General features: G+C 43.6%; 1 long non-coding RNA gene across 1 annotated transcript; it reads left to right on the top strand.

The window, feature by feature from the left end:
- Window positions 1-706: 706 nt before the first annotated feature.
- LOC140714857 (uncharacterized) lies at window positions 707-25540 on the top strand. Its single transcript, XR_012096008.1, has 3 exons — window positions 707-933; window positions 14005-14096; window positions 25073-25540. It is a non-coding gene; the product is annotated as an uncharacterized lncRNA (long non-coding RNA).
- The last annotated feature ends 52 nt before the right edge of the window (window positions 25541-25592 follow it).

The following is a 25592-nucleotide window of genomic DNA, read 5'->3' as shown; positions in this document are numbered from 1 at the left end:
ATCTGTGGACATGTACCCCTAGATCTCTCTGCTCCTCCACACTACCAAGTATCCTGCCATTTACTTTGTACCCTGCCTTGGAGTTTGTCCTTCCAAAGTGTACCACCTCACACTTCTCCGGGTTGAACTCCATCTGCCACTTCTCAGCCCACTTCTGCATCCTATCAATGTCTCTCTGCAATCTTCAACAATCCTCTACACTATCTACACCACCACCAACCTTTGTGTCATCTGCAAACTTGCCAACCCACCCTTCTACCCCCACATCCAGGTCGTTAATAAAAATCACAAAAAGTAGAGGTCCCAGAACAGATCCTTGTGGGACACCACTAGTCACAACCCTCCAATCTGAATGTACTCCCTCCACCATGACCCTCTGCCTTCTGCAGGCAAGCCAATTCTGAATCTACCTGGCCAAACTTCCCTGGATCCCATGCCTTCTGACTTTCTGAATAAGCCTACCATGTGGAACCTTGTCAAATGCCTTACTAAAATCCATGTAGATCACATCCACTGCACTACCCTCATCTATATGCCTGGTCACCTCCTCAAAGAACTCTGTCAGGCTTGTTAGATACAATCTGCCCTTCACAAAGCCATGCTGACTGTCCCTGATCACCCACAAGAAAACAAAGGAATACAACAGAATCCATGAAAAACCACAAACAACAAAGATTGACAAACATCCAATGTGTAACAGGTGTTTTTCCTCTAACCTGAGTGTGGCCTCATCACGACAGTAGCGGAGGCCATGGACTGATATGTCAGAATGAGAATGGAAGGTCGAGTTGAAATGGATGGCCACCAGGAGACCCACTTTTTATGGAAGACGGAGTTTAGGTGCTCGGTGAAGCAATCTCCCAATCTACATCAGGTCCCAATACCACAAGGAACCAGAGTGGCTCCAGGTCAGGGTCTCCAACAGAAGGAAAGGTTAGTCTGTAAACCTTTAAATAGGGAATAATATTAGATCTAATTAGTTAGAGAAATTGGAGTAATAGAGGTTATTCTAATGAATCTCTCTGATTCTAACTAAAAAGGAATTTGGTTTTTGTTGATATCTGAGATTTGGAACCTAAACAGAATGTTGGAATTTTGAATTGTTCTTAGTCATGTAAGTATTTGGTATATATTGCTTTTTATAAACAAAACTTACCTCTCTCACCTTATCTCACTGCCTGCCCATAGCCTCCCTCTAGTGGTCCTCCCCCCTTTTCTTTCTTCCGTGACCTTCTGTCCTCTCCTATTGGACTCCCCTTTCTCCAGCCCTGTATCTCTTTCACCAAACAACTTCCCAGCTCTTTACTTCACCCCTCTCCCCCTCCCAGTTTCACCTTTCACCTTGTATTTCTTCCTCCCCTCCCCCCACCTTTTACCTCTACTCCTTTTCTCCAGTCCTGCTGAAGGATCTTGGTCCAAAACATCGATCGATTGTTCTCTTTTCCATGGATGCTGCCTGGTCTGTTGAGCTCCTCCAGCATTTTGTGTGTGTTGTCCAGAAGAGTGTTTTCTATTCACTGCCTCCTTCCGATACCTAGAGCTTCTGATGGCCTGCTAGCACCTAGTGTAGTACTATGCAATTTGATTTTCTCATAAAGAGTGCAGCAACCAGTCACAGGAGATAAGACCAGCGTTACACAGGTGAGCCAGCCAGGAGGCAGTAACACACTGATTAGTATACACAACACTAAAAGAACCTTGATGCTCAAAACAGTGAAAGAACATGGAAGTCATAGAAGAAAAGGGTGTCACATCCCAAATGCTGATTTAGTCAGTGACGTAACAGAAGTAGAAAAAAATGAGGAAATACTAGACTTTCTTAAAGCACATGGTTCGGTAACTAGAATTATTCCTCTAACTGACCCTGGTGCAGAATCTCCCAAGTCCTTGATAGTAGAGTTCAATTTTGGCTCTGCCATGCAAGATCTCCAGCCCTTGCTACAACAGGCAAGTGGTGACCAAAAAGTTTCCTACCGTGTAGTTATTTTTGCCAGTGTTTACACTCAAAAAGTTGGAAAAGACAGCACTCAAGCTTACCTTGGTGTGTTGAAAACTTAGCGAAGTTCAGTGGGAAAGATTACGAGAGATGTTAATCTAGATCAGTGAAACTCTTACGATCAACAACAGGGAAAGATTCACTCTTGAAACTGCTGACACAGAAATATAGAAAAACACATAGCACAATACAAGCCCTTCGGCCCACAAAGCTGTGCTGAACATATCCCTACCTTAGAACTACCTAGGCTTTACCCATAGCCCTCTATTTTTCTAAGCTCCATGTAGCCATCCAGGAGTCTCTTAAAAGACCCTATCATTTCCACCTCCACTGCCACCACTGGCAGCCTATTCCACACACTCACCACTCTCTGAGTAAAAAACTTACCCCTAACATCCCCTCTGTACCTGCTTCCAAGCACCTTAAAACTGTGCCCTCTCATGCTAGCCATTTCAGCCTTGGGAAAAAGCCTCTGACTATCCACACGATCAATGCCTCTACTTATCTTGTACACTTCTATCAAGTCACCTCTCATTCTCTGTCGCTCCAAAGAGAAAAGGCCAAGTTCACTCAACCTATTCTCAAAAGGCATGCTCCCCAATCCAGGCAACATCCTTGTAAATCTCTACATCCTTTCTTTAGTTTCCTCATCCTTCCTGTAGTGAGGTGACCAGAACTGAGCACAGTACTCCAAGTGGGGCCTGACCAGGGTCCTATATAGCTGCAACATTACCTCTCGGCTCCTAAATTCAATTCCATGATTGATGAAGGCCAATACACCGTATGCCTTCTTAACCACAGAGCCAACCTGCGCAGCAGCTTTGAGTGTCTTATGGACTCAGACCCCAAGATCCCTCTAATCCTCCACACTGTCAAGAGTCTTACCATTAATGCTATATTCTGTCATCATATTTGACCTACCAAAATGAACCAGCTCACACTTATCTGGGTTGAACTCCATCTGCCACTTCTCAGCCCAGTTTTGCACCCTATCAATGTCCCACTGTAACCTCTGACAGCCCTCCACACTATCCACAACACCCTCAACCTTTGTGTCATCAGCAAATTTACTAACCCATCCCTCCACTTCCTCATCCAGGTCATTTACAAAGAGTAGGGGTCCCAGAACAGATCACTGAGCCATACCAGTGGACACCAGCCTCCAAGCAGAATATGATCTGTCTACAACCACTCTTTGCCTTCTGTGGCAAGCCAGTTCTGGATCCACAAAGCAATGTCCCCTTGGATCCCATGCCTCCTTACTTTCTCAATAAGCCTTGCATGGGGTACCTTATCAAATACCTTGCTGAAATCTATATACACTACATCTACTGCTCTTCCTTCATCAATGTGTTTAGTCACATCCTTAAAAAATTCAATCAGTCTCATAAGGCACAACCTGCCTTTGACAAAGCCATACTGACTATTCCTAATTATATTATGCCTCTCCAAATGTTCATAAATCCTGCCTCTAAGAATCTTCTCCATCAACTTACCAATGACTGAAGTAAGACTCACTGGTTTATAATTTCCTGGGCTATCCCTACTCCCTATCTTGAATAAGGGAACACATCTGCAAACCACCAATCCTCCGGAACCTTTCCTGTCCCCATTGATGATGCAAAGATCATCGCCAGAGGCTCAGCAATCTCCTCCCTCACCTCCCACAGTAGCCTGGGGTGCATCCCATCTGATCCCGGTGACTTATCCAAAGCTCCAGCACATCCTCTTTCATAATATCTACATTCTCAAGCTTTTCAGTCCACTGCAAGTCATCCCTACAATCGCCAAGATCTTTTTCCGTAGTGAATGGAAAGTATTCATTAAGTAACTCCGCAATTTCCTCCGGTTCCATACACACTTTTCCATTGTCACACTTGATTGGTCCTATTCTCTCACATCTTATCCTCTTGCTCTTCACATACTTGTAGAATGCCTTGGGGTTTTCCTTAATCCTGTCCATCAAGGCCTTCTCATGTCCCCTTCTGGCTTTCCTAATTTCATTCTTAAGGTCCTTCCTGCTAGCCTTATAATCTTCTAGATTCCTATCATTACCTAGTTTTTTGAACCTTTCGTAAGCTCTCCTTTTCTTCTTGACTGGAGTTACAACTGCCTTTGTGCACCACGGATCTTGTACCCTACCATCCTTTCCATGTCTCATTGGAATGTACCTACTCAGAACCCCACGCAAATATACCCTGAACATTTGCCACATTTCTTCAGTACGTTTCCCTGAGAACATCTGTTTCCAATTTATGCTTCCAAGTTCCTGCCTGATAGCTTCATCATTCCCCTTACGTTTCCCTAACTCGTCTGTTCCTATCTCTCTCCAGTGCTACAGTACAGGAGATAGAATTGTGATCACTATCTCCAAAATGCTCTCCCACTGAGAGTTCTGACACCTGACCAGTTTCATTTCCCAATACCATATCAAGTACAGCCTCTCCTCTTGTCGGCTTATCTACATATTGTGTTAAGAAACCTTCTTGAACACACCTGACAAACTCCACCCCATCTAAACCCCTCACTCTAGGGAGATGCCAATCAATATTTGGGAAATTAAAATCTCCCACCACAAAAACCCTGTTGTTATTACTCCTTTCCAGAATCTGTCTCCCTATCTGCTCCTCAATGTCCCTGTTACTATTGGGTGGTCTATAAAAAAACACTCAGTAGAGTTATTGACCCTTTCCTGTTCCTAACTTCCACCCACAGAGACTCTGCAGACAACCCCTCTATGACTTCCTCCTTCAATTAAGAAGACCACAATTCTTCAATTCAGACCCCCCTCCCATACTAACCAGCTAGAAACAGTTCTAGTTACAATGCAGAATAACTCAGTCCCTGTAATACAAACCTATGGAGCTGCAGAGAGCCAGTGATCCTAACCCTCCAGATATCCAAAGAGTTGTAGTCGAGCACATTGTGCACAGTATAATGACGATGGCTCATGGCAATCCACCAGTAAGGCTTTGAACTTTTTCTGGTAGAACCCCTCGTCCACCTAATGAGGCAGATTATGAGACTTGGCATGCTAGTGCCGAACTGCTCTTGCGAGATCCAAGTGTGATTGATCTTCATAGAACATGGAAAATATGTGAAAGTAATCTTCCACCAGCTTCTGACATCATCAAGTCAATAGGAAACACAAAGTACACTGCAGATGCTGTGGTCAAATCAACACGTACAAACAAGCTGAAGGAAGCTAATGAAGGGTCTCGTCCCGAAACGTTGACTGCTCATTTCAATGGATGCTGCCCAACCTGCTGAGTTCCTCCAGCTTGTTTGTACATGTTGATCAAGTCAATAGACCCTGGAACTTCACCGGCTATTACATACAACTCCTAGATTCAGCTTTTGCCAGCATGGAAGACGCTGATGAATTATTCACCAAATTCATGAACACAGTACAGAACACGGGTGAAAAACCATCTGCCTACCTACAGCGGCTACAAGTAGTGCTGACACTAATTGTAAAGCGAGGCGGAGTTGCCAAAACTGAGATTAACAAGCATCTCTTAAAGCAGTTTTGTAGGGGATGTTGGGACCGTTCTCCAATGTTAGAGCTGCAACTGGAAAAGAAAAAACAAAACCTGCCATAGTTCACCAAGCTATTGACATTTCTATGCACATAGCCAACTCTTGCACTATGAACCCAATCCGGCATTAGAAGCAGAAAAGAGAAGACTTGAAACGAGATGGAGTGAGTGGGAGTCACATCATGGTAATCCTAAGCCTCATTTTAAATCAGAAGCGGTTCCTTTTGCGGGACAAGTGGGGACTGATGCTGTCCCAAAAGCTCCAAGATTTTGCTCGGTGAAACAAAGTCTCAGAAAGAGCAGGAACGCATCTGGAAGTTTACTGAAAGTCATCTGGTGATCTCAGGTGATGTGGTTGAAGTTAGCACTGACATTGTGCAAGTGGTATGTGAGTCGTCCTGTCCAACAGACAGAACCTGCCACAGACGTTTGATCCTCAACCATGTATTCAAGTGCTATACCTGAAATTATGGACAAGGAGATTAGTGTGGGGGATTACCAGTCATTTCTCATCTCTCTGATACTGAGGTTACAGACTCCCAGTTAGCAGATCCGAAGTCATCAGGCAGATGGGAACTGGAGAAAAATTATCCCCTTCAGTGAGAAACGCAATCCCCAGACTACCCTACCTTCTCAGAGAATGGGATCGCCTAGAGCTAAAAAAACAGAATTCTGTACAGAAAAAGATTAACCAGAGATAAAACAACATACCAGCTTGTTTTACCTGAAAAGTTTCAATCTGATGTACTGAAGAGTCTTCACGATGACCTTGGTCACATGGGTATCGACCGTACCCTAGATTTAGTCAGAAGCCGATTTTATTGGCCCAAGATAGCTGCCGATGTGGAACACAAGATTAAAACATGCAGTCGATGCATAAGAAGAAAGACCTTGCCTGAGAAAGCTGCTCTGTTAGTGAATATTGTTACAACTCGACCCTTGCAGTTGGTCTACATGGACTTTCTTACATTAGAACCCGATCAAAGTAACACAAAAGATGTGTTAGTAATAACTGATCATTTCTCTAAATATGCTTTGGCTATTCCTACAACTAATCAAAAATCCAAGACAGTAGTGAAGTGCCTGTGGGAGCATTTCATCTCACATTATGATTATCCTGAGTGCCCACAAAGCAATAGAGGGCCTCACTTTGAATCCCGCTTGATCAAGGAATTGTGTGAGATAGCTGGAATTCAAGAAAGTCAGAACTATACCATATCATCCCAGAGGAAATCCTTCTGAGATGTTTAACCAGATCCTCTTAAATATGTTGGAGACAAAAGGTAAAAATCGCTGGTGAGAATCTGTGAAACCCCTGGTCCATCCTTATAATTGTACTAGGAACAAGGCGACTGGCTTTAGTCTGTATAAATTGATGATCAGACGACAACCCACACAACTCAGATTGCTTTGTGGCAAAGTTTGCAGATGATACGAAAATAAGTGGAGAAGTAGGTAGTGCTGAGGAAGCAATGTAATTGCAGCAGGACTTAGACAAATTGGAAGAATGGGCAAAAAAAGTGGCCGATGGAATACAGTGTTAGGAAATGTATGATAACGCATTTTGATGAAAGGAACAAAAGTGCAGACTATTATCTAAATGGGGAGAAGGTTCAAACATCAGAGGTGCAGAGGGGCTTGGGAGTTCTCGTGCAAGACTCCCAGAAGGTTAATTTACAGGTTGAGTCTGTTGTAAAGAAGGCAAATGCAATGTTGGCATTTATTTCAAGGGGCATAGAATATAAGAGCAAGGAGATAATGCTGAGCATTTAGAAGACAATAGTCAGGCTGCTCTTGGAGTATTGTAAACTGTTTTGGGCCCCATCTCTCAGAAAGAATATATTGATATTGGAGAGAGTCCAGAGGAGGTTTATGAAGATGTTTCTGGGAATGAAGGGGTTAAAATACAAGGAGTGTTTGGCAGCTTTGGGCCTGTACTCACTGGAATTTAGAAGAATGCATGGGGATCTCATTGAAACTTATAGAATGTTGAAAGGATGTTTCCTATAGGTATCTAGAACTAGAGGGCACAGCCTCAAAATTGAGGGGTGACCTTTTAGAACAGAGATAAGGTGGAATCCATTTAGCCAGAGTTGTGAATCTGTGGAATACTCTGCCACAGACTGTGGTGAGTATATTTAAGTGGAAGTTGATAGTTTCTTGACTGATCATGGTATCAGAAAATATGGCGAGAAGGCAGGTGTGTGGGGTTGAGTGGGATCCGGGATCAGCCATGATGGAATGACGGAGAGGACTCGATACGTCACTGAGGTCAGATACGGCCCAAGCACAGAGAAAGAGATGCTGAAGAAGGCCAATAGTTCACAGAATAAAAATGCCAACAGTGTTAAAGGGAAAAGAAAACAATAAACGCTCAGCCAGACAGGGCCGTTAACTAAAACTCTCAAATGGAAAACAAAACCTACACTGTGGCTGAAAAAGAACAACTAAGATCAAAACAAATACCGCTAGTCTTCACAGTCAGTTGACTCGATGGTCCAGTTTCTCAGGCAAGGCTGAATGCAAACAGGCAGTGAAACATTGCTGCGTCCAAGTCTCGACAAATACAATAACAGAAAGAATGGAATTAAATACTATCACTATGAAATAATAATTAGCTGACACGAGCATCACGTGCAAATGAGCGCAATTGCCCTATCTATTGCACTGTCAAATCCGTGGTTGTGACAGGATCCCCTCTCTAGGCGCAGCCCGAGGCACCACAGACCTGCGTCCGCTGGAAGTCCCGAAAGAAGGACTTGTCCAAGATGTCCTTCAGTGATGCTGGTAGATAAGTGCCATGGTGTGCACTGCCAACATTGGAGCCAAAGACTTCCATGTAGAGATAGAAACAAGAGCTTTTACAAAGGTAGCTTGACCAAGTGACACTGTGAGACTGATCATTCTCAAAATGAGGACCCTCTGAATGGAGCTAATCGGGCATCTGCTTCAACAATAAAACTAACACAGAATCCCTGAGCCTAAACAGAAAGCACCAGGAAACCACATTACAAAGAGCGAGTCACTCGGGAAAAACACAAGGAACTCTTAAAACATTAATAACTGTTGTTAAGCAACAATTATCCAATCCAGATGCTCTGAGCCCAATACTCTGTGATGCCCTGCACAGGCCTGAAGAAGTCACTGCAGGACCCCTGATTTATACAGGGGCCACCATAGCTGGAACCTGATGGCCCAGGAAGACCTGAAAATGCGAGATCCAGGAATGACTCGAGAGACTGAGACCTGGGAACCTCAACAGACTAAGATCAAGAAACCTCGGGCGGGGCCAAGAGAGTGGCTTGGGAGTCCTCAAGATGGGGAGGACACATTGAATAAGCCTTGGAAACGATCGGAAAAAGAAAACCCTGTGAACATAGAGAAAAGTCCTTGAAAACCTTGAATGAAACCTGAAACCTAGAGAAGGAACCTTTTCAAATCTTGCTCAATGTTTTACCTTTCACATTTTTTTCCAGAGGCAATTAGGATATTCTCACAGTTTTACAGATCAAGTCAGCATAGACAGGTTTCTTTCATCGCTAAGCTAGCTGGTTCTCTGTAGGTCTGTTTAATCTGCTACATGAAAGTTCAATTTTCCCAGCCTGTACCATGACTTTCATCAAGAGGTTAAAAATACTCTTAATAGGGCTACGTTACTTGTGTATTTGCACACTCCAGCCAGGGATCAGCTTTTGGAGTAGGGCTCTTCCAAAATTTACACTATTGACTTGAACGATGATTTGTTGAATCTATTGATAAGCTTGCTTGAAGCACTCATTTGTTATGCAGACCTAAGAATAAAATGAATACAGCTAGTGTTCAGAGTCAGTTGACTCGACAGTCCAGTCTCTCAGGCAAGGCGGAATGCAAACAGGCAGCAAAGTGTTGCTGTGTCCAAGTCTTGACAAATACTACGACAGAATGAATGGATTTAAATACAATCACAATGAAATAATAATTAGCTGACATGTGCATATTCATGAGGACAAATGCCGTGGTTATGACACAATGGGCTGAACGGCCTAATTCTGCTCCTACATCTTATGGCCTTGTGGCCTTATGGACTCCCAGATGACTTGGCTTTCAGACTACCCTTGAAAGACAAACATGGTACATCACACTCTCAGTAGGTACAAAACATAAAATCTCATCTTGAGGAAAGCTTCAAGGTAGCGACTGGAAACTCAAAGCAAATGGCAGATCAAACAAGACCAGATATGACAAACATCAACAGCTTCAGAGTTGAAAGTAGACCGAGAACTAGTAAGGAATGTGCACCTACCAGGTAAAAACAAACGCTGATAAATGGGAAGAAATAGTCTATGTAGTGGTGAGCCAAGCTGGTGATCTGCCTGTCTACAAGGTATGTCCTGAGAACCAATATGGACATTACGTAGGGATCTGTTGCTGCCTTCCTCCCGAAGACAATGAACAACCTTCTCCTGTCCCTGTTCGCAAGTACACAACTCGCAGGAGTACTAAGAGTGAACAGTCTGTTGAAGAGAAAGAAAATCCAATTGACTCTGAAGAGGATGAAGATGAGATTTATTACCTCTAAATGAACCTTCTAAGAGTTGAGAAACTTGTGAACAGTTTCACAGAAGAATTGTGGACTCCAGTCCAAGCCCAAACCAGCCACTTACTGCCACTCCAGTTGCAGACCCAGTGCTGGAATCCCAAAGAACTGAAAGTTACTTACCTGATGTAGAGGAATCCACTGTAGAAAATAACTTCCACATAAATTGCTGGAGGACCTCAGCAGGCCAAGCAGCGTCTATGGAAAAAAGTACAGCTGACGTTTTGGGCCGAGACTTTTCTGCTGGTCCTGCTATGGAATTACTATGTAATTTGATTTTCTCATTAAGAGTGCCGTGACCAGTCACAAGAGATAAGGCCAGCACTACAGCTGTTACACTAGGGAGGACTGGGGAAGGCTGTGGAGAGCTGGGGAGGGCCAGGGAGGGTGGGGAACTCTGGAGAGGACTGGGAAGGACTAGGGAGGGCTAGGGAGAACAGGGATGAACTGGGGGTGGCTAAGTAGAACTGGGGAGTACTGGGCACTCTGGGGACATCTGGGGAGGCCTGGGAGGGGCTTGGGAGGTGTTGGTAGGCCTAGGGAGGACTGGGGAAGGCTGGGGACTCGGGGCATCTGGGGTGAACTGACGAGGGCTTGGGAAGCATGGAGAGGCCTGGGGAGGATGGGGAGGACTAAAAAGGACTGAGGAGGGCTGGGAAGGTCTGGAAACTGGACAGAACAGAAGAGGACCGGGGAGGGCTGGAAAGGACTAGGAATGTCTGTGGAGGTCTGGGAAGGCTTGGAATGGCTAAGGAGGACAGGGGGAGGCTTGAGAAGGACTAGGGAAGCCTGAGAATGCTGGGAAGATTTGGGTATGCCTACGAAGATCTGGGGAGGACTGAGGAAAGCTGCAAATGACTAGAGAAGTGGGAAGGGCTGAGGAGGTCTTGGGAGGCCCATAGAGGACTGATAAGGGCTGGAAAAGATCACCTCATCTCCTCCAGGTTTCACAACCACGTTAGCCCGCCTCCAGCCTCCACTGAACATCAGGCCTCAGAGTTCCCCAGTGCACTAGCAGACTCAAAGAATTGGTATCCAGTGGATTCACTGACACTGGGCCTCAGATTTCCCTAGTGCACTAGCAGACCCACAGGCCCAGGGCTATGTCCATCAGGCCTTGAATTCCCAACCTTCAATCATTGATACTGCCTCACTGTCAGGGTTCAATCCTGTCCTTAGATGCTGTCTGTGTGGAGTTTGCATGTTCTCCCTGTGATTACAACTGTTACTCCCTGTGTAATAGATCCCTGTCATAAACATGTCAGTAGGGTGACTGTCCTGTGTAAATGAAATTAACGAGAGCAGACATCCCACCTCTCCCGGAAGTTCTGGGAGTCTCCTGCATATTGATAGCAGCTCCCTGTTGCCCACAAATTATATACAATATCCCAGAAATTGATTTTTTTGAGAGGGGGAGAGAGAGCATCCTGATTGGTCTCTCTTTGTGCTAAGTAGACCTATCAGTTTTCTCTGTGGGCGGGCTTTACAGTCGACCTCTCTCTCTCTTTCATTGTCCATCAGTTCAATTTAGTGTCCTGCAGCACCATGGCAGAGTGTTCCAAAAAAAGAAAATATAAAATGTACTTCACCCCAGACTACACTAAAGTGTACCCCTGCCTAATAGGGGTCAAAAATAATGACAGTGTTGCTCGCTGCACTGTTTGCAACAGTGACTTTTCTTTTGCCCATGGTGGGTTAAATGACTGTAAAAGACAAGTTGAGGTGAGTTTAACAGGTATCATTTGTTCATTAGCATAGCTAATGTTATTTAAACTAGCTGGCTAGCTGCTAAGGAGCTACTCTATTGATGTCCTACGTGATGAGGCCAACTCCCTGTAAACTTGCTTAAAGTTGTAATAGAATAAAAAAAATGACTCCATGATAATATAATATAAAATAATTGTGAATCTTGTGAATCTGACTTCTTGCAAAATTAACAAATTCAATAACACAGACTGCTATGAGGTTCAGACTTCTGGCAAAATGCTCAAATCTGCCAAGCAAGCCACATCACAGTACAAGGAAAGTTTGCAAAAGAAATAGAAAAGCTATTTGCATTAGCATTTAGCTATTAGCATTGAGACTGCCAACAAAATACTCAACAGGGAATATATATATGTGCGTGTGTGTGTATATATAAATAGTTTCAATATGTGATCAAATAAATTGTTGTGTTCTTTCATAATCAAATGTCCTGTATACATACACCCTTGGAGGTCAATCGGGGAGTGGGGGGTGGGGGTGGTGGTGCTACCTCCCTGAAATGAGCTTTTGCAGGGTGGGATGTCTGCGAGAGTTCAGGCTGCTGGGGAAGTTACATTTGCAGACAGTATGTGAACAGCAATTCACAGAATGGTCACTGGCACATCATACACTCACTCCTTCAACCTCATTTCTAGAACAAAGACAATTAGTCTGTCTACTTTCATTCTCCTGTAGGCTATAACTCTTTCTGGCCAACAAGATCACAATTGAACTCAAGAATACAAGTAGTGAGGACAGGCAGAGAAGGTTCTCGCAAATAAAAGCCCATATGTTGGTGAAATATGGAGCGACAGGTCAGGCTTGTGCTGGTAGAGGGTGAAACAGGTGTACTGCCCCTTTCTGACAGTGCTAGAGAAAGTGAGCTGCTTGAAGTTGGGAATTCAGGTTTGGAAAGCTGCAACAGGCATAGATGGAAGATAAGGTTCTGTTTCAAAAGCAGAATCTCATGGTTTCTTTACTTTATTGTCACCAAACAATTGATACTAGAGCGTACAATCATCACAGCAATATTTGATTCTGCACTTAGTGCTCCCTGAAGTACAAATCAAAGTAAATATAATAAAAATTTAAATTATAAATCATAATTAGAAAATAGAAGAGGGAAAGTAAGGTCGTGCAAGTCAGGTCCGGATATTTGGAAGGTACGGCCCAGATCCGGGTCAGGATCTGTTCAGCAGTCTTATCACAGTTGGAAAGAAGCTGTTCCCAAATCTGGCCGTACAAATCTTCATGCTCCTGAACCTTCTTCCAGAGGGAAGAGGGACAAGAAGTGTGTTGGCTGGGTGGGACATCTTTGATTATCCTGGCAGCTCTGCTCCGACAGCATACAGTGTAAAGTGAGTCCAAGGATGGAAGATTGGTTTGTGTGATGTGCTGGGCTATGTTCACCATCTTCTGCAGCTTCTTCCGGTCTTGGACAGGACAACTTCCATACAAGGTTGTGATGCACTCTAGAAGAATTCTTTCTATGGTGCACCTATAAAAATTAGTGAGGGTTTTAGGGGACAGGCCAAATTTCTTCAGCTTTCTCAGGAAGTAAAGGCGCTGGTGGGCCTTCTTGGCAGTGGACTCTGCTTGGTTAGACCAAGTCAGGTCATTTGTGATATTCATCCTGAGGAACTTAAAGCTTTTGACCAGTTCCACCTGCGCACCACCGATGTAGATCGGGTTGTGCGGTCCACTATTCCTTCTGAAGTCACCAACCAATTCCTTCGTCTTGCTGACGTTGAGGGATAGGTTATTGTCTTCGCACCATGCCACCAGGTTCTTAATTTCCTCTCTGTACTCAGACTCATCATTACCCAAGATACGGCCTACAATTGTGGTGTCATCAGCAAACTTATATATTGAGTTCGATGGAAACTTGGCTATACAATCATGGGTGTACAGTGATTACAGCAGGGGGCTGAGTACACAGCCTTGTGGGGCAGAGTGATTGTAGAGGAGTGCTTGTTCCCTATTTTTACAGCCTGGGTCCTGTCTGTGAGGAAGTTGAAGATCCAGCTGCAGATCTGAGTGCTAAGACCCAGGTTCCGGAGCTTAGGAATCAGTTTATTTGGAATAATGGTATTAAAGGCTGAGCTGTAATCAATGAAAAGGAGCCTTACATATGTGTCTTTATTCTGCAGGTGTTCTAAGGAGGAATGTTGTGTCAGAGAGATGGCATCTGCTGTTGACCTGTTGCTCCAGTGGGCAAATTGCCAAGCGCCGAGGTTGACTGGTAGGTTATGTTTGATGTGTGCTATAACCAATCGCTGGAAGCACTTCATAGCAATTGATGTTAGAGCCACAGGTCGGTAGTCATTCAGGCATGCCACCTTGCTTTTCTTCAGCACCGGGTTTAGCATTGCCTTCTTAAAACACGAGGGGATCTTAGACTGAAGCAGGGAGCAGTTGAAGATGTCAGCAAACACTCCAGCTAGCTCGCTTGCACAGGCCCGGAGAACTGTACTGCAACACACAGCTCGAACCATATCATCAAGTTCACCAATGACATGACTGTGGTGGGTCTCATCAGCAAGAACGATGAGTCAGCTTACAGAGAGGAGGTGCAGTGGCTAACGGACTGGTGCAGAGCCAACAACCTGTCTCTTAATGTAAACAAAAGAGATGGTTAACACGAGGAAATCTGCAGATGCTGGAAATTCAAACAACACACACAAAATGCTGCCTGGCCTGCTGTGTTCCACCAGCATTTTGTGTGTGTTAAAAGAGATGGTTGTTGACTTCAGGAGGGCACAGAACGACCACTCCCCGCTGAACATCAACGGCTCCTCGGTAGAGATCGTAAAGAGTACCATGTCTACTGGCATCCCTCTAGTTAGCCTGGACTTCCAAATTGGCTCGATATTGCCTCTTGGCGCCCTTAATAGCTTTCCGGAGTTCACACCTGGATTCCATGTAGCAACTGGTATCCCCGGACCTAAAAGCCGCAGCTTTAGCCTTCAAAAGGGACTGGACCTCATAATTCATCCAAGGTTTCCGGTTAGGGAATACCCAGATTGTCTTGCGAGTCACACGAATCTGGTTTGTTATCACTGACATATGTCATGAAATTTGATGTTTTGTAACAGAAATTCAATGTAATAAGTAAACAAAATGCTATATTAAAATAAGAAATACAGAAAAATATAAATAAGTAGTGCAAAAAGAGATCAAAAAGTGGGGTACTGTTTATGTTGCCTCCTGCATCTCCTGTCAATCAACTCTTCAGCCTCTTGCATGAAGCAAAGGGCACAGATCTGCATTTCTCTATAAGGAGCAGCACTGGATGCAGTTCACACAGATGTAGCAACCAGGGAGTCTGGAGCTCTCCCAGATCTCCCACATCTTGCATAAAAGCTCCAATGGCCTGGGATCGATTCCCTTCTGTCTGTGACTCTCAGTGTGTGAGATGAGGAGAGAGAGTATTGAGTACGTTTGTCACGCGATTGCTGACTGTGGATCTGATGATGTGAGTCAGCACTTCTGAGACGGTCATGAGACAGAGAGAGGAAACACATCAGACAGTCACGAGACAGAGAGAGGAAACACATCAGTATGGCAGAGTAGTATAGTGGCTTACAACACCTGCGATCAGGGTTCAATTCCCGCCCCTGGCTTCTCCAGGATATCCAGTTTCCTCCCTCATTCTACAGGTGTACAGGTTAGAGTCAGTGAGTTGTGGGAATACCATGCAACAATTGCCAGCTGCCCCAAGCACACCCTTGTCATACAGGAGTCTGAAGACACACACTCAGCATTTCAGGAACAGCTTCTTCCCCTCCACCTTCGTATTTCTGAATGGACAATGAAGCTATGAACATTTCCTCAGTGCACTTCTTGTCTTCTTTGCACTAAATAATTTTTATATATACTTTTTATTGTAATTTATAGTTTTATTATTATGTATTGCAATGTGCTGCTGCTCTGCTGGAAAACAACAAATTTCATGATGTATGATGTCAGGGATATAAACCTGATTCTGAAGACAGGAGTCTGACACACGCTCATTCTCACGTTCTCTCTGTCTTGTATCACCTTCACAGTTTTTTTACTTCAGTACCCCACTCTCTCTCTCTCTCTCTCTCTCTCTCTCTCTCTCTCCCTCTCTCTCTCTCTCTCTCTCTCTCTCCCTCTCTCTCTTTAATTCCATTTCCTAACACGAGATGGCAGAAGATGACACACAGTCAGTGCTCAAACCACAGGTGTCCACTGCACTCTTCAAACCCTGACACTGAACCCAAATCTCTCTCTCACTCTCCTAGCCAATCACCATTCTATGTACCACTGCTTGTGCCACTTCCACTACATCCAGATACAACCTTGGTAAAGCTGAGATGCTAAGAGACAATATCTGTCAAAAAATTGAGTCCCAGACCAACCGTCAGTTGTGGCAGGGCTTCCAAACAATTACAGGCTACAAAATAAGGTCAGGCTGCATTGCCAACAGCAGCACATTCCTTCCCAATGAACATTAGAGTTATAGAAAAGTGCAGCACAGGAACAGACCCTTCGATCCATCTAGTCCATGTCAAACCATTTAAACTACCTACTCCCATCAACCTGCACTGGGACCATAGCCCTCCATACCCCTACTATCTATGTAGAACCATAGAACATTCCAGCACAGAAACAGACCTTTTGGCCCTTCTTGGCTATGCCAAACCATTTTTCTGCCTAACCTGCACCTGCACCTGGGCCATATCCCTCCATACACCTCTCAACCGTGTACCTGTCCAAGTTTTTCTTAAATGTTAAAAGTGAGCCTGCATTTACCACTTCATCTGGCAGTTCATTCCACACTCCCACCACTCTCTGTGTGAAGAAGCCCCCCTAATGTTCCCTTTAAACTTTTCCCCTTTCACCCTTAACCCATGTCCTCTGTTTTTTTTCTCCCCTAGCCTCAGTGGAAAAAGCCTGCTTGCATTCACTCCATCTATACCCATCATAATTTTATATATCTCTATCAAGTCTCCCCTCATTCTTCTATGCTCCAGGGAATAAAGTCCTAACCTATTCAACCTTTCTCTATAACTCAGTTTCTCAAGTCCCAGAAACATCCTCGTAAACCTTCATACACTCTTTCAACCATATTAATATCCTTCCTGTAATTAGGTGACCAAAACTGCACACAGTACTCCAAATTCAGCCTCACCAATGCCTTATAGAACTTCACCATAACATTCCAACTCTTATACTCAATACTTTGATTTATAAAGGACAATGTACCAAAAGCTCTCTTTACTACCCTATCTACCTGTGATTCCACTTTTAGGGAATTTTGTATCTGTATTCCCAGATCCCTCTGTTCTACTGCACTCCTCAGTGCCCTACCATTTACCTTGTACGTTCTACCTTGGTTTTCCTTCCAAAGTGCAATACCTCACACTTGTCTGTATTAAACTCCATCTGCCATTTTTCAGCCCATTTTTCCAACTGGTGCAAATCCCTCTGCAAGCTTTGAAAACCTTCCTCACTGTCCACTACACCTCCAATCTTTGTATCATCAGTAAATCTGCTGATCCAATTTACCACATTATCATTCAGATCATTGATATAGATGACAAATAACAATGGACCCAGCACCAATCCCTGTGGCACACCACTAGTCACAGGCCTCCACTCAGAGAAGCTATCCTCCACTACCACTCTCTGGCTTCTCCCATTGAGCCAATGTCTAATCCAATTTACTACCTCACCATGTATACCTAGAGACTAAATCTTCCTAACTAACCTCCCATGTGGGTCCTTGTCAAAAGCCTTACTGAAGTCCATGTAGACAACATCCACTGCCTACCTTTCATCCACTTTCCTGGTAACCTCCCCGAAAAACTCTAATAGATTTGTTAAACATGATCTAACACGCACAAAGACTCTCCCTAGTAAGTCCCTGTCTAAGAGGAATAGATAGAGTGGACAGCCAGCACCTCTTCCCCAGGGCACCACTGCACAATACAAGAGGACATGGCTTTAAGGTAAGGGGTGGGAAGTTCAAGGGGGATATTAGATGAAGGTTTTTTAGTCAAAGAGTGGTTGGTGCGTGGAATGTACTGCCTGAGTCAGTGCTGGAGGCAGATACACTAGTGAAGTTTAAGAGACTACTGGACAGGTACATGGAGGAATTTAAAGTGGAGGGTTATATGGGAGGCAGGGTTTAAGGGTCGGCACAACGTTGTGGGCCGAAAGGCCTGTAGAATGCTGTATTGTTCTATGTTCTATCTAAATACTTGTAGATCCTATCTCTCAGTACTCCTTCCAATAATTTAGCTACTACCAACGTCAAACTTACTAGCTTATAATTTCCCGGATTACTTTTAGAGACTTTTTTAAACAATGGAACAACATGAGCTATCCTCCAATCCTCAGGCACCTCACCCATAGATACCGACATTTTAAATATATCTGCCAGGACCCCTGCAATTTCAACACTAGTGTCCTTCAAGGTTCGAGGGAATACCCTGTCAGGTCCTGGGGATTTATCTATTCTGATTTGCCTCAAGATAGCAAGAACCTCCTCCTCTTCAATCTGTATAGGTTCCATGACTTCACTACTTGTTTGCCTTATTTCCATTGACTCCGTGTCAGTTTCCTTAGTAAATACAAATGCAAAAAAAACCATTTAAGATCTCCCCCATTTCTTTTAGTTCCATACATAGCCGACCACTCTGATCTTCAAGAGGACTAATTTTATCCCTTACTATCCTTTTGCTTTTAATATACCTGTAGAAACTCTTTGGATTATCCTTCACCTTGACTGCCAAAGCTACCTCATGTCTTCTTTTAGCCCTCCTGATTTCTTTCTTAAGTATTTTTTTGCACTTTTTGTACTCCTCAAGCACCTTATTTGCTCCCTGTTTCCTAAACATGTCATACATCTCTCTCTTCTTCTTTATCAGAGTTCCAATATCCCTAGAGAACCAAGGTTCCTTATTCTTATTGCCTTTAATCTTGACAGGAACATACAAACTCTGCACTCTCAAAATTTCTCCTTTGAAGGCCTCCCACTTACTTACCAATGACATCCTTGCCAGCCAACAACCTGTCCCAACCTATGCTTTTTAGATCCTTTCTCATTTCTTCAAATTTGGCCTTTTTCTAGTTTAGAACCTCAACCCGAGGACCAGATCTATCTTTATCCATGATCAAGTTGAAACTAATGATGTTATGATCACTGGAACCAAAGTGTTCCCCTACACACACTTCCGTCACCTGGCCTAACTCGTTTCCTAATAGGAGATCTAATATTGCATCCTCTCTAGTCGGTACCTCTACAGACTGATTTAGAAAACTTTCCTGGACACATTTTACAAACTCTAACCCATCTAGACCTTTAACAGTATGGGAGTCCCAATCAATATGTGAAAAATTAAAATCCCCTACTATCACCACTTTATGTTTCCTGCAGTTGTCTGCTATCTGTCTGCAGATTTGCTCCTCCAATTCTTGCTGACAATTGGGTGGTCTATAATGCAACCTCATTAATGTGGTCATACCTTTCCTGTTTCTCAGCTCCACCCATATGGCCTCTGTAGACAAGCCCTCTAATCTGTCCTGCCTGAGCACTACTGTAACATTTTCCCTGACTAGCAATGCCACCCCCCCCCCCCCACCACCACCCTTCATCCCTCTGCCTCTATCACGTCTGAAACATCGGAACCCTGGAACATTAAGCTGCCAGTCCTGCCCCTCCTGTAGCCAAGTTTCACTAATGGCTCCAATGTCGTAATTCCACGTGTCAATCCACGCCCTCAGCTTGTCAGCCTTCCCCACAATACTCCTCACATTGAAATAGACACACCTCAGAAGATTATTACCACCGCACACAACCCTTCTATTTGTGACTTTGCATGAACCTTCAACATAATTTATTTTCACCCCTACTCCACTATCTGCTCTGGCACTCTGGTTCCCATTCCCCTGCACATCTAGTTTAAACTCCCCCCCCCCCATAGCACTAACAAACCTCCCTGCAAGGATATTGGCCCCCCTGTCATTCAAGTGTAACCCGTCTCTCTTGTACAGGTCCCACCTGCCCCAGAAGAGGTCCCAATGATCTAGAAATCTGAAACCCTGCCCCCTACACCAGTTCCTCAGCCATGTGTTCATCCTCCAGAGCATCCTATTCTTACCCTCACTGGCACGTGGCACAGGTAGCAATCCTGAGATTACCACCCTCGAGTTCCTGCTTTTTAACTTCCTGCCAAACTCTCTATACTCACTCTTCAGGACCTCCTCACTCTTTCTTCCTATGTCATTGGTACCGATGTGTACCATGACATCTGGCTGCTCACCCTCCCATTTCAGAATGCTGTGCACGCGACCAGAGATATCCCTGACCCTGGCACCCGGGAGGCAACAAACCATCCAGGAGTCTCTGTCACGACCACAGAACCTCCTGTCTGTACCTCTAACTATCGAGTCCCCTATCACTACCGCTCTCCTCTTCTTCCACCCTCCTTTCTGCACTGCAGAACCAGACTCAGTGCCAGAGATCTGGCTGCCACAGCTTGTCCCAAGTAAGTGATCCCCCCCCAACAGTATCCAAATTGGTATACTTGTTGTTGAGGGGAATGGCCACAGGGGAGCCCTGCTCTGCCTGCCCTTTCCAAACTTCTATCCAAACTTCTCCTAAACATTGAAATCAAGCTCAAATGCACCACCTTTGCTGGCAGCTCATTCCACACTCTCACAGCCCTCTGAGTGAGGAAGTCATGTTCCCCTTAGACTTCTCAACTTCCACCCTTAAGCCATGACCTCTGGATGTAGTCCCACCCAGTCTCAGTGGAAAAAGATTGCTTGCATTTACCCTGTCTATACCCCTCATAATTTTATTTACCTCTAATAAATCTCTCCTCAATCTTCTACCTCTATCAATTCTCTTCTCAATCTTCTATGTCCCAAGGAATAAAGTCTTAACCTACTCAATCTTTCCTCATAATTCTGATCCTCCAGTCCTGGCAACATCCTTGTAAATTTTCTCTACAGTCTTTCAACCTTTTTTACATCTTTCCTGCAGGTAAGGTGACCAAAACTGCACATAATACTCCAAATTGGGCTTCTTATACAACTTCACCATAATATCCTAACTCCTGTACTCAATACATTGATTTATGAAGGTTTATCTGCCCAAAGCTTTCTTTACGATCCTATCCACCTGTGCCATCACTTCCAATGAATCATGGGCCTGCATTCCCAGATCCCTTTGTTCTACCACACTCCTCAGTGCCCTACCTTTCACTATGTAAGAGCTACTCTGGTTGGTCCTACTGAAGTGCAACACCTCGCACTTGTCTACATTAAATTCCATCTGCCATTTTTTCAGTTAATTCCACCAGCTGGTCCAGATCCTACTGCAAGCTCTGATAGTCTTCCTTGCTGTCCTCAGTCTTGGTGTCATTCACAAATTTGCTGATCTTGTTTACCACATTATCATCCAGAAACAACTAGAGGCCCAGCACCAATCCCTATGGCACACCACTAGTCATATGCCTCACCTCAGAGAGACAACCATTCTGGCTTCTGCCACAATTTCTACCTCATCCTGAAAGCCGAGTGACTGAACCTTCTTGACCAGCCTCCCATGTGGGACCTTGTCAAATGCCTTACTAATGTCCATGTAGACAATATCCACTGCCTTGTCTTCATCAACTTTCCTGGAAACTTCCTTGAAAAACTCTAGAAGATTGGTCAGACGTCACCTGACATGCTGACTATATTTATTCAGTCCATGTCCATCGAACTGCTGATATACTGTATCCGGTCTCTTGGAATACTTTCCATTAACTTTCCTACTACTGATGTCAGACTCACTGGCCTATAATTTCCTGGTTTATTTTTAGAGCCTTTCTTAAACAATGGAACATCACTGGCTATCCTGTACTTCACCTGTTGCAATTTCTACAATTGCTCCTGCAGGGTCCGAGGGAACATTTTGTCAGGCCCTGGGGATTTATCCACCCTGATTTGCCTTTCAAGACAGCAAATACCTCCTCTTCTGTAATCTGTACAGGGTCCATGAAGATGATGCCACTTTGCCTCACTTCTATAGACTCTGTGTCCTTTTCCTGAGTAAATACAGATGTAAAAAAATCCATTTACAGCTCCACACGTGAATTACCATTCTGATCTTCCAGAGAAACAGTTTTCTCCCTTGCAATCCTTTTGCCCTTAATATATCTGTAGAATCCCTTGGGATTCTCCTTCATGGCGTCTGCTATGGTAACCTCACGCCTTCTTTTAGCCCTCCTGATTTATTTCGTAAATGTTTTCTTGCATTTCCTATACTCCTTAAGTTCCTCATTTGTTCCTACCTGCCTGTACCTGCTATGCACCTCCTTGTTTTTCTTAACCAGAGCCTCAGTATCTCTTGAAAACCACAGTTTCCTACACAAATTATCTTTACCTTTTATTCTGACAGGCACAAACAAACTTTGTACTCTCAACATTTCACTTTTGAAGGCCTCCCTCCTACCAAATACACTTGTCCCAATGTACACTTACCAAATCATTTCTGATACCATCAAAATTGCCCTTTCTCCAAATTAGAATCTCAACCCGTGGACCAGACCAATCTTTTTGCATATTTACTTTGAAACTAATGTCATTGTGATCACTGGATGTAAAGTGTTCTCCAACACAAACTTCTGTCACCTGCCCTGTCTCATTTCCTAGTTAGAAAAACCTTATTTTTCTTGCAATGGTTTGCAATCTCTTTACATATTTGTGTGTCTAAATCCTATGGACTGTTGGGTGGCCTGTAATACAACCTCATTAACATGGTTATACTTTTCTTATTCCTGATGTCTACCCATAGTACCTCACTGGATGCGTTCTCCAGTCTGCCCTGACTGAGCACTGCCGTGACACTTTTTTTGACTAATAACATCACCCCTTCTCCTTTACTCCCTCCCGTTCTGTTGAGTCTAAAACAACAGAATCCCAGAATACTGAGATACCAGTTCTACCCTCTCCTGTAACCAAGTCTCAGTAATAACTACAAATTCCATGTGTTGATCCATGCCCTGAGCTCATCCATCTTTCCTAGGATACTTCCTGCATTGAAATATACACAGCTCAGGACACTAGTCGCACCATCTCAACCTTTTGATTCCTGACTTTGTCTGAGATCTTACCAACATGTCTCCACAACCTCTCTACTAACTGCTTTAACACTTTGGTTCCCATCTCAGATAGAGATCAGCTGGTTGAGAGGTTTTGCAACAACAGCCTCACACTCAGCATTGACTAGACCAAAAAATTAATTGTGGTCTTCAGGAAGGGGAAGTTGGGATAACGCATACCAGGCTCATTGAGATGTCACAGTAAAAAGGGTGAGTAGCTTCATGTTCCTGGATGTCAACATCTCTGAAGATCTATGCTGGGCCTAACATATTGATGCAATCACCTGGTTGAATGAGCTTGGCTTTTTCTCCTTGGAGCAACGTAGGATAAGAGGTGTATAATATGATGAGAGGCATTGATCGTGTAGATAGTCAGAGGCTTTTTCCCAGGGCTGAAATGGCTAACATGAGAGGACACAGTTTTAAGGTGCTTGGAAGCAGGTACAGAGGAGATGTCAGGGGTAAGTTTTTTACACAGAGAGTGGTGAGTGCATGGAATGGGCTGCCAGTGATGGTGGTGGAGGCAGATACAATAGGGTCTTTTAAGAGGCTCCTGGATAAGTACATGGAGCTTAGAAAAATAGAGGGCAATGGATAATCTGAGTAATTTCGAAAATACATGTTCTGCACAGCATTGTGGGCCAAAGGGCCTGTATTGTGCTGTAGGCTTTCTATGTTTAATCACAAAGAAGGCAAACCAGCGGCTCTGCTTCATTAGGAGTTTGATGAGATTTGCTGTGTTACCAAAGACATGCAAATTTCTACAGATATACTGTGGAGGACATTCTGACTGGTTGCATCACAGATTGGTACAGAGGCCATAGAGGGTTGTAAACTCAGCCAGTTCCACCACAAACACTTACCTTCCCAAAATTGAGGACATCTTCAAGAGGCGGTGCCAGGAAGCAACATCCATCATTAAAAATCCTCACCATCTAGGACATGCATTCTTCTTGAGTGAACCTCCTCCTTCTCCAGGAGCCTGGAGACATACATGCAGTGTTTTAGGAACAGCTTCTTCCCCTCTGACACCAGATTTATAAAAGGTCCTTGAACTCATGAATGCCACCTCAGTATTCCTTTATTATTTATTTCTGTAATTTATAGTAAATTTATAGCTTTTCATGCCAGTAATAATAAACCGATCCTGATTGTGTTGAGAGACTATACTGACTAGTTGGGCTTGGCAACCAATCAGTACAGTCTAACCGGTATTGGTATGTAGCTGTTGTTCCATGAAGTGGATAGATTCCTGGGGGGGTCTGTGAACTTGGATGGGGAAAAAATTTACATCATTATTTTCATTAGCCTCTAACTGAGACTTAGCATTTCCTTCAATGGTGAATCTAGGCAACAAACCACAGTAATATTAGCAGTACCTGTGACTTTGTCACCAATATAAATCACAGGTATTTCCATATAACACAACAGTTGTTACAAGCACAGTATCTCAAAATATTGTTTATGGCATGCTCATCACTACTACCGCTGCTAGATCAAATGTGATCACAGTCTTCCTGTCTGCAGATGCTTACGTGAGGTAGCTGGTCAACTATCAGGCAGCCCTGCACCTGGTAGTCATTCAACCACCAAACGATGAGGCCACGTGTTCTCACATGTGTGACCCAGACATCTACGTTGCTGTCCCATTATTTCCTATCTACAATTGCTTGTTGATCAATGTGTAGAAGGAGGTGAATTGTTTGTTAAAGTTTTGCAAATCTCTCCATAAAGCCACGTGGCTTTTTGTAATACCATGCGATTCCATGTGCAACAATAGCTGAGTTCCAGGAAGGACATGACACCTGAGCTACTGCAGTAATGCTTGTGTCTATCTGAGTATTTAAAAGTCATTGAAAGTGTTAAAACCTTGGAGAAATTGTAAAAAAATTGCCTTAGTTTACTTACTTGACATACAAATTTCTTGAAAATCTTAACCACTTAATTAACATTCAGAATACTTATTTTGTCACAGATTAATCAATTTTTTTTAAAAAAATGATTAAAAATATTCAGTTTCAAAAAATGTCAATTTGATCAAATATTTTATTCAAACTTTATTTATTGTATATTTTATATTTTATTATTTTTGCAGATGCAATTTAAGTTGAATGTGGAAGAAAAGGAAGATGGTATTATATGATAGTATTGTGATGGCACACAAAAGCCACAAGTGTTTTCCATGCAGAAAAAAATTCTTGCGAATGTAAGCATGAAGCCAGCAAAATTGAAAAAGCACCTCACATCTGTCTAACCTAAAAATGCATCTAAAGATGCCATTTTTCGCGCAAAGAAAACTCAATACGAAAAAGTTGGGAAACTTCCAAAACATGGATTTTTCACAAAAACCTTTTCTTGAAGTTTCCTATAAAGTTGCTTAACGGATTGCTAAACAAAAAAAGCCTTACACAAATGGAGAGACTCCAGTAAAGCCATGTGCTCTGGAAATAGTCGAGCTGGTTTGTGGACTGGAACAGAGGAAAAAATCCTGGAAGCGGTTCCCTTATCAAATAATGTGATACGTTCCAGAATAGTTGATATTTCTTTTAACATTTTGAAGCAGGTCATTGAGGAATTGGCAGTCTTGCAATTCTCATTCAGTATACAACTGGATG

The sequence above is a fragment of the Hemitrygon akajei genome, chromosome 22, assembly GCF_048418815.1.
Source record: "Hemitrygon akajei chromosome 22, sHemAka1.3, whole genome shotgun sequence".
Taxonomy (NCBI): domain Eukaryota; kingdom Metazoa; phylum Chordata; class Chondrichthyes; order Myliobatiformes; family Dasyatidae; genus Hemitrygon; species Hemitrygon akajei.
Note: the sequence above shows the minus strand (reverse complement) of the source record. Positions and strands in the feature narration are given on the sequence as shown.